Source organism: Acomys russatus, chromosome 29, assembly GCF_903995435.1.
Source record: "Acomys russatus chromosome 29, mAcoRus1.1, whole genome shotgun sequence".
Lineage (NCBI taxonomy): Eukaryota > Metazoa > Chordata > Mammalia > Rodentia > Muridae > Acomys > Acomys russatus.
The window spans coordinates 32850134-32857730 of record NC_067165.1 but is presented as its reverse complement, the minus strand read 5'-3'; positions in this window follow the sequence as shown (position 1 = coordinate 32857730).

The window sequence follows — 7597 nt, the reverse complement described above, 5'->3', positions numbered from 1 at the left end:
GCCTGGTCTACCTAACAAATCTGAAACCAGTAGCTAGACCCTTCCTCAAAACAAACAAAAACAAAACAAACAAACAAAACAAACAAACAAAAAAACACCCCAAAGGACACAGAAGGTTGAACATGCAAGGGCCCAGGAAGGCAGCAAGCTCTGGGGAAAGACCACAAAAGGAAGCGATCCCCACCTTCCTTTTAGCTCAGACTTCTAGCTTTGAACAACTGTGAAGAAAAGAAATTTCTAGGCTTGAGGAGATGATCCCCTCAGTTAAGTGTTTCCTGTGCAAGCCTTAGAAAGAGCATGTGCTTGGACCCTCAGCACCCACATAAAAAAACATTGTATGGTGGTACACATGTAATCCCAGCACTGGGAGAGAGCGAGGATCCCAGGGGCTTGTTGGGTAGGTGGGCTAATGGAAGGGGCGAAACCCAGGGTTCATCGAAAGACCCTATCTCAAAACTAAAGGGAGGGCAACCTTTGGCCTCTGCATGCACACACATGCATGCATGCGTGTGAGCATGCTCTCTCTCTCCCTCCCTCCCTTCCTCTCTCCCTTCCCCCTCCCTTTCTTTCCCTCCCTCCCTCCCCGTTTTGTCCCATGGTATCTTGTAATAGTAGCCCTAGGAAACTCATACAGGCATTGAGAACTCTAAGAAAACAGTGTGAATGTAACAGGGTCTTCTTGGAAGAATTTGGGGCTGGTAGATTGTTGTCTGCTTTGATTTGACCCCATCACAAGGTGCGACACAGTCCCTGCAGAGTGGCATCCAGGTCTGAGGCCTGGCTCTCAGGGACCTGCTTGTGCAGGGCTGAGATGCGTATGTAGCTCATTGCCTCAGTTTCTACTCCCCAAGGAAGGGGAAGGATCACCTCTGAGAGTGCCTTCCTCCAGGGCTAATGACTAGAAACCATTTAGTCAGCCATAGAATTACAAAATGGTTTTTGAAAATCAGTTTTATTGAGGCATAATTTCCTTTCATTCATTCTTTTTCTTTTTTTAAAGTTATTTTGAGACCAACTTATTTATTCCCAGTTGACCTCAGACTTGTCAAGTAGCTGAGGAAGACCTTGAACTTCTGATCCTCCTGTCTCCACCTCCCAATTACAGGAATGAACAGCCATGCCTGGCTTCATGTAGTGTTTGCTGGGCTTTGCATCCAGAGCCTTTTGTACAGTACATATGATTTACTGAGCTACATTCAGCCAGTCCTTTTTCTGAAGTATAACTTGTATAAGATAAAATGTATCTACTGAAGGAGAGATAAACCTGTTTCCCAAGTGTGGGATGGTGAAAGGTCTTGTGAGAGAACAGGTGAGGTTAATCCACTAGAAGACCAACCACCTTGTGGGGGAGCTTGATTGTTGCCAGCTAAAAAGATCCTGTGAACAGATCTGGGAGGAGATATATAAATGAGCCGAAAACTGGAGGCGGGGCTTTTGGAGACTTCGGATAGTTTTGGCTGTTCATCGCTCCACTTCGAGACGCACCTAGAGAGAACCCCTTGAGAGAAGGCTTCGGGGCTCTGGGCTCCTGCTGAGGTTCTGGGTTCTGGTTACTCCAGGTCCCAGCAGAAGAAATCCTGCTGATTATGCCAGGAGAATCGTTCCTCAGAACTTATATCTTTATGATTTTGTTATTGTGTTCCTTAATTCTCTTTTCATGTTGTTTTGGTTAGTCAGGTTATAAGTGACGTACACTCACTTAATAAGTTATAATAAAATATATTGGTTAAGAAAATTAAGCCTACAATCCACTAGTAGTTTGGCTAATTCAAGTCTAATTCAAGTGAAGACACACCTGGAGATCTTCCTTAATCATTAACATTTTCATTAACCTTTCCCCACATCCACTCCTCCCTGGCCCTCCTACTCTTCACCCCTTCCCCCCTCAACCCACCCCTGCCAAAGACACACTTCTGTCCCTGAGAAATTGCTTTCATTCCCTCTTCCAGTCTAAGACAAGCACCAACCCATCCCATCTTTATGGACAGGGTTGTTTTGTAAAGTTCTCCTAGTGTGTCTATGACCCCAGCACAAGGAGGAGGAAACAGGCAGACACGGGAGGGAGCTGTGGGCACAAGATGGCTTTCTGGCCAGCCAGTTTGCCCAAATGGATGAGCTCTGATAAACCGTGTGTGTGTGTGTGTGTGTGTGTGTGTGTGTGTGTGTGTGTGTGTGTGTAGCACAGGGGATTAACTCAAGGGCCGATACACATCACTCACCCTCAACGTTCCAGCTTCATTTAGTTGCACAGGCTGGTTTGAACTGGGTCTGTCCCTCAGGCAGACTTTGAATCTGTGATCTTGCCTCAGCTTCTCAAGCAATGGGGACTGTAGAATCGTGTCACCATGTCCTGCTTCGATGGAGTGTCAGAAGATGGAAGCATCCAGTTTGATGACTTTATCTCTGCCCACCTTCCCTTGGGATCATGTTTCTGAGGTTTGTGCATGAAGCTGTGTGGATGGGTTGTGAATTGTGTCTCTGAGTCTTGTCCTATGGACGTGCCACAGTGCCGTTGTCCTTTCTTCAGGACTGAACACATGCATGTACTCTGCTCTCTGTGTAATCACCGGGGCGTAGAATGACTGTGTTGGACAGTGAGTATGCGTTTGTCTTTATAGGAAATTGCCACGCCATCTTCAAAGGCTGCTCAATGTTTATTCCCCCTGGAAGTGTATGTTCCAGTTGTCCGATGTCCTCACCAGGATGCACCAGTTTTCTTAACCCTCAGATATGTTAACAGAATATCCACCACCCACTTCTCGCTCTTTGTCTGACTCTCTTTCTGTCTCTGTGTTTCTCTGTCTCTCCCGAGTTCAGTTCCTGCCTGGCACCTATGTCAGACAGCTCACAACTGTCTGTTAATCCAACTCCAGGAGATCCACTGCCCTCTTCTGGCCTCCACGGGCAACTGCACCCATATGTACATACCCACACAAACACGTGCCTATAATTAAAAACAAAACAAAATATTTGGGGAAATTTTGTGTGTACACTGAACACACAGAGACATTCTCATTTTCTTTGTTTTTCTTCTTGGCAGTTCTGGGGATAGAACACAGGGCCTCATGTATGGGAGGCAAGCACTCTGCCACTGAGCTACAGCTCAGTCAACAGATTCATTTTCTTTTCCCATTATTAGTCCCTAAAACGACTATTTATGTGGCAGGAGAGATAGCCCTGGGGGTAGGGGTCAAAGTGCTGGCTGGACAAGCCTGAGGACACAAGTTCAGATCCCTGGTACCCTCATAAAAGCCAGGTGTGGTGGTGCGTGTCTGTCGTTCTGGTTCTGTGAGTGAGGATGGCACAGGCAGGTCGTGGAGGCTCACTGGCCAGCCAGTCTTGCCAACACAAGCAATCTCGGGTTCCATAAGAGGCCTTATCTCAAGATGTGAGATGAAGTGTGATAGAAAAATATACCTCTGACTTCTGCTTGCACAGACAAGCACAACTGCACAACTAACACACACACAAACACACACACTCTCTTCTTTCCCTCTTTCTCTTTGTATGTGTGTGTATGTATGTATAACACACACACACACACACAACTATTTACATTATATGTGACCTAAATGTGATTAGTTAGGTGACTTACTTATTTTTCAATTTTTTAGCTGGCTGTGATCTCCCAGCCTCTGCCTCCCAAGTGTGAGGACTGTAGCCCTGCATCACCATGCCCAGCTTCTAGAGTGGATTTAAAGCTATTTAACAGAGATGTGCAGATGAGTGCAGATTGTATGCAAACACCAAGCCATTATGCAAGTGAGGTGGGCCTGAGTATCTACAGGTTTGGGTATTGGCAATGGGTCTTGATTTAGTGCCCCCAAGGATAACAAAGCCTGGCTATATTTAAAACATCCAACTTAGGGCCAGAGCGATGGCTCAGTGGTTATGAGTACTTGCGGCTCTTGTAGAGGCTCTGAGTTGGGTTCTCAGCATCCATGTGAGAGGCTCACCACAAGCTGTAACTCCAGCTCCAGGGGATCCCCTCCTGGTCTCTGTGAGCACAGCACTCACATGTAGCAGCCACCCGTGCACAGACACACATAATTAAAAAGGAATTTGGGTATCAGTACTGACGATTTGCATTTTCTGGGAAATTGATTGGAAATGAAGTCACGCAGCATTTACATGTCTTGTCTGGTTTCACTCTGCATAATTATCCAGCGACTCATCTTGGCTGCTGCATGCTGCTTTTTGCTGCTGAGTAATAATATTCCATGGTGCCGATATATGGAATTCCTTATGTACTTACGGGTCTCTAGGCATTTGGTTGTTTAGACAAATGTTTTTATTTCTCTTGGGAAAGCACCTATAAATGGAATGGCTGGGTTGTTGCCATTTCAAGGAAATGTCTGGGCTGGGGAATGCTCCTTAGAAGTGCCATGCATGTGTGGGGTCTCTAGAAGAACAGAGAGGGAAAGGGAGAGGAGGGAGAGGAGGAGGAAGAGGAGGAGGAGGACTTTCAAACAGTTCTCAGTAACTTCCCCCATGTGCTTACGTACTACTGATGTATCTTCTTTGGTGAAGTGCCTGTTCAAATATTCTGTTCCTTTTTAATGGCCGCCTTTCACCCCTCCCTCCTGCCTCTTTCTCTTTATTTCCGCTGGAGATTGAATCCATGCCTCAGTGGATGCAATGCCCCGGGACTGGACTTACAGATGGTTGTGAGCTGCCATGTGGGTGCTGGGAATCAAACCTGGGTCATCTGCAAGAACAGCCAGTGCTCTGAACTACTGAGCCATCTCTCCACCCCCAGTTTTTTTGTTTTGTTTTGTTGTTGTTGTTGTTTGGTTTCCATTTCAAGACAGGGAGTCATGTAGCCCAGGCTGGCCTTGCCTTGAGCTCTTCATCCTTGAGCCTCTAACCCCCCAAGTACTGAGAATGAAGGTGTGCCTCACCCTGCCCAGCCCCTGTTTCCCTTTAGAAATACTCTAAGCTCAAATCTTACGTGTAGACCCACATACCATTTCCCAAAAATATGTATTTAACATATATAGAATGCATACAATATGATGCCCATTTCAACCGTGCAGGTAGCACCCTGGCCATTAGCATACTCACGGTGTTGCTCAACTGCCCCTGCCATCTGCCCACACAACTTTACATCTTGCAAAACTGAAACTGTGTCCCCAGTGAGCAGCCAGAGTTCCCGCTCTCCTCCCAGCCCCTGCACAGCACCACTCTCTTCTTTGGCGTCTGAGAATTTGAACATTCTCAGAACCTCACAGAACCTCAGATTCTATGAATTTGAACCTCACAGAAGCCAGACTCTTTGATGATGTTCGTCTCTATGGTTGATAGCTCAAGTGTTTCATTATGAGATTAATGTCCTTAGATTTGATCACATTGTGAGATGTGTTGGGACTTCCTTCCTTGAGGCAGAACAAAATGATCCATCTTCAAAGGCAGCTTGTTGAGCATATATAGTGTTCTTTCAAGTATATAATAATAATAATAATAATTACTACTACTACTACTACTGAGATAGATTCTCATGGTCCAGACTGGACTTAAGCTCAAGATGTGGAAAAGGATGACCTAAAATTCTGATCCATCTGTTTCCATCTCTCAAGTATCAAGACTGTAGGTTGGTGGCACCATCCTTGCTTTATGGGAGCTGAGCTCAGGGCTCCATGCATGCTAGACAGGTGCTCTACCAACTCAGCTACATTCCCAGCCCTTAACTCAATTTCCTTTTTGTTTTCTTAGCAGGACCTCGTGTAAGCCAGGCCGGCCTTAAATCCTTAATCCTCCTCCGTCTTCTTCCCGAGGATTTGGGATGATAGATGTGTGCTCCCATTCCTAGCTTTGATTTTTATCTTTACAGTCACATTCATGTAAACCCTAACCATGATCTAGTTTGAAACACTGTCAATGAAGCTCAGCCAATGGCAGCCACTCCCTGATCTGATCTGCCACACACTCCCTCCCTCAGCTCTAGTTAACTAACCCATTTTCTACCCTGTTGTCTACTTCAGATCTGTATGCAAGTGGATCCCTGACACTTATTGCACCCACATTGTGGCATTGGCTGACACTGGATTTCTTTTTTGTTCGGTGTATCTGTGTGTGTGTGCTTGTATGTATGTATGTATGTATGTATGTATGTATACGCATCTGTGTGTATTTGCATGTGTGTATGAATGCAAGTGTGCGTATGTATGTGTATGTATGCAAGGGTGTGTGTGTGTGTGTGTGGTGTAGGCCAGAGGTCAACATTATGTCCTCATCCTCTCTCCACTTACTTTCCAAGAGATGATCTCTCGATGAACCCAGAGCTTAGCTAGGCTCACTGACCAGCGAGACCCATGGGTCCTCCTGTCTCCACCTCTCAGAGCTGGAGTTATAGGCATGCGCCACTGTGCCAGGTGCCAGGATCTCACTCTGGTCTTCATGCTTGGATGGACCATATCTACTGATAAGCCCTAGAGTGGATGCCTATGTATTAGTTTCAATGATTGGATAATATGTCATAGTGTAGCTAATACACAGTTCATACATCCACCGCTATTTTCTCCCCCACTCTTGGTTTGCACACTGCACAGTGTGACTGTGGCCAGGGCACACACATCCTGTGCACACTTGCTTTTGTTTCTTTGGGTATAGACTCCTGGAATGGAAACCTCTAGAGCTCACGCTTTGAGGAAGGGCCAGGTTATTTTCCAAAGCCAGGCAAGGGCTCCCAGGTGTCCCATTCTTCTCACCTCCCTTTTCATGAGTTGTCTTAGTGGGTGTGAGGTGTTTCCTCACCATGGCTTTGATGTGTATTTCTATAGTGACTAATGATGGTAAGTACCTTCCCGTGTGCTTTTTGGTCATTGGATTATCTTACTTGGAGACATCACTGTTCACGCTCTTTGTCATTCTGAAATCAGGCTGCTGTCGCTTTACTGTTTACTTGTGAGAGTCCTTTGTTTATTCGGGGTATAGTCCTTATGAGAGACGTGATTTTCTCCAACTCTATAGGCTGTTTTTTTCTTTTAACTTTTTTGCTGGTATTGCTCGCAGCACAGAGTTTTAAATTCTGATGAAAATTCAATTTTGTTTTTATGTCTTTTGTGTTATTGTTACACTATTTAGGAAACCACTGCCTAACCCAATACTGCAGAGATTTAGTCCCACACTTTCTTCGAAGAGTTTTTTGTTTGTTTGTTTTAGTTTTGTTTGCTTGTTTGGGGCAGGGTCTTGCTATGCGTCCCAAGTTGGCTCCATGCATTGATGAGACTCCCACCTTCGGTTCCCCAGTGCCTGGATCACAGCCACATACCACCATACCTGGCTGTTATCTAAGGTCTTATATTTTACACTTGGTTTCTGATTCATTTTGAGCTAACCTTAAAAAATAAAAATAAAAAAGATTTGTTTTATTTTCAGTTATGTGTATGTGTGGGTGTCTGTGTGCGGGTATGTACACATAACTGCAGTGCCCTCAGGCGCCAGAAGAGGGCGTTCAATGCCCTGGAGCTAGAGTTACACTACAAGCAGTTGTAACTGGATTTCTGATCCTTTTGTCTCCGCTTCTCAAGTGCCAAGATTGCAGATGGGTACCACCATCCTCGGTTTGTGTGGTGAACTGATCTCAGGGCTTCATGCA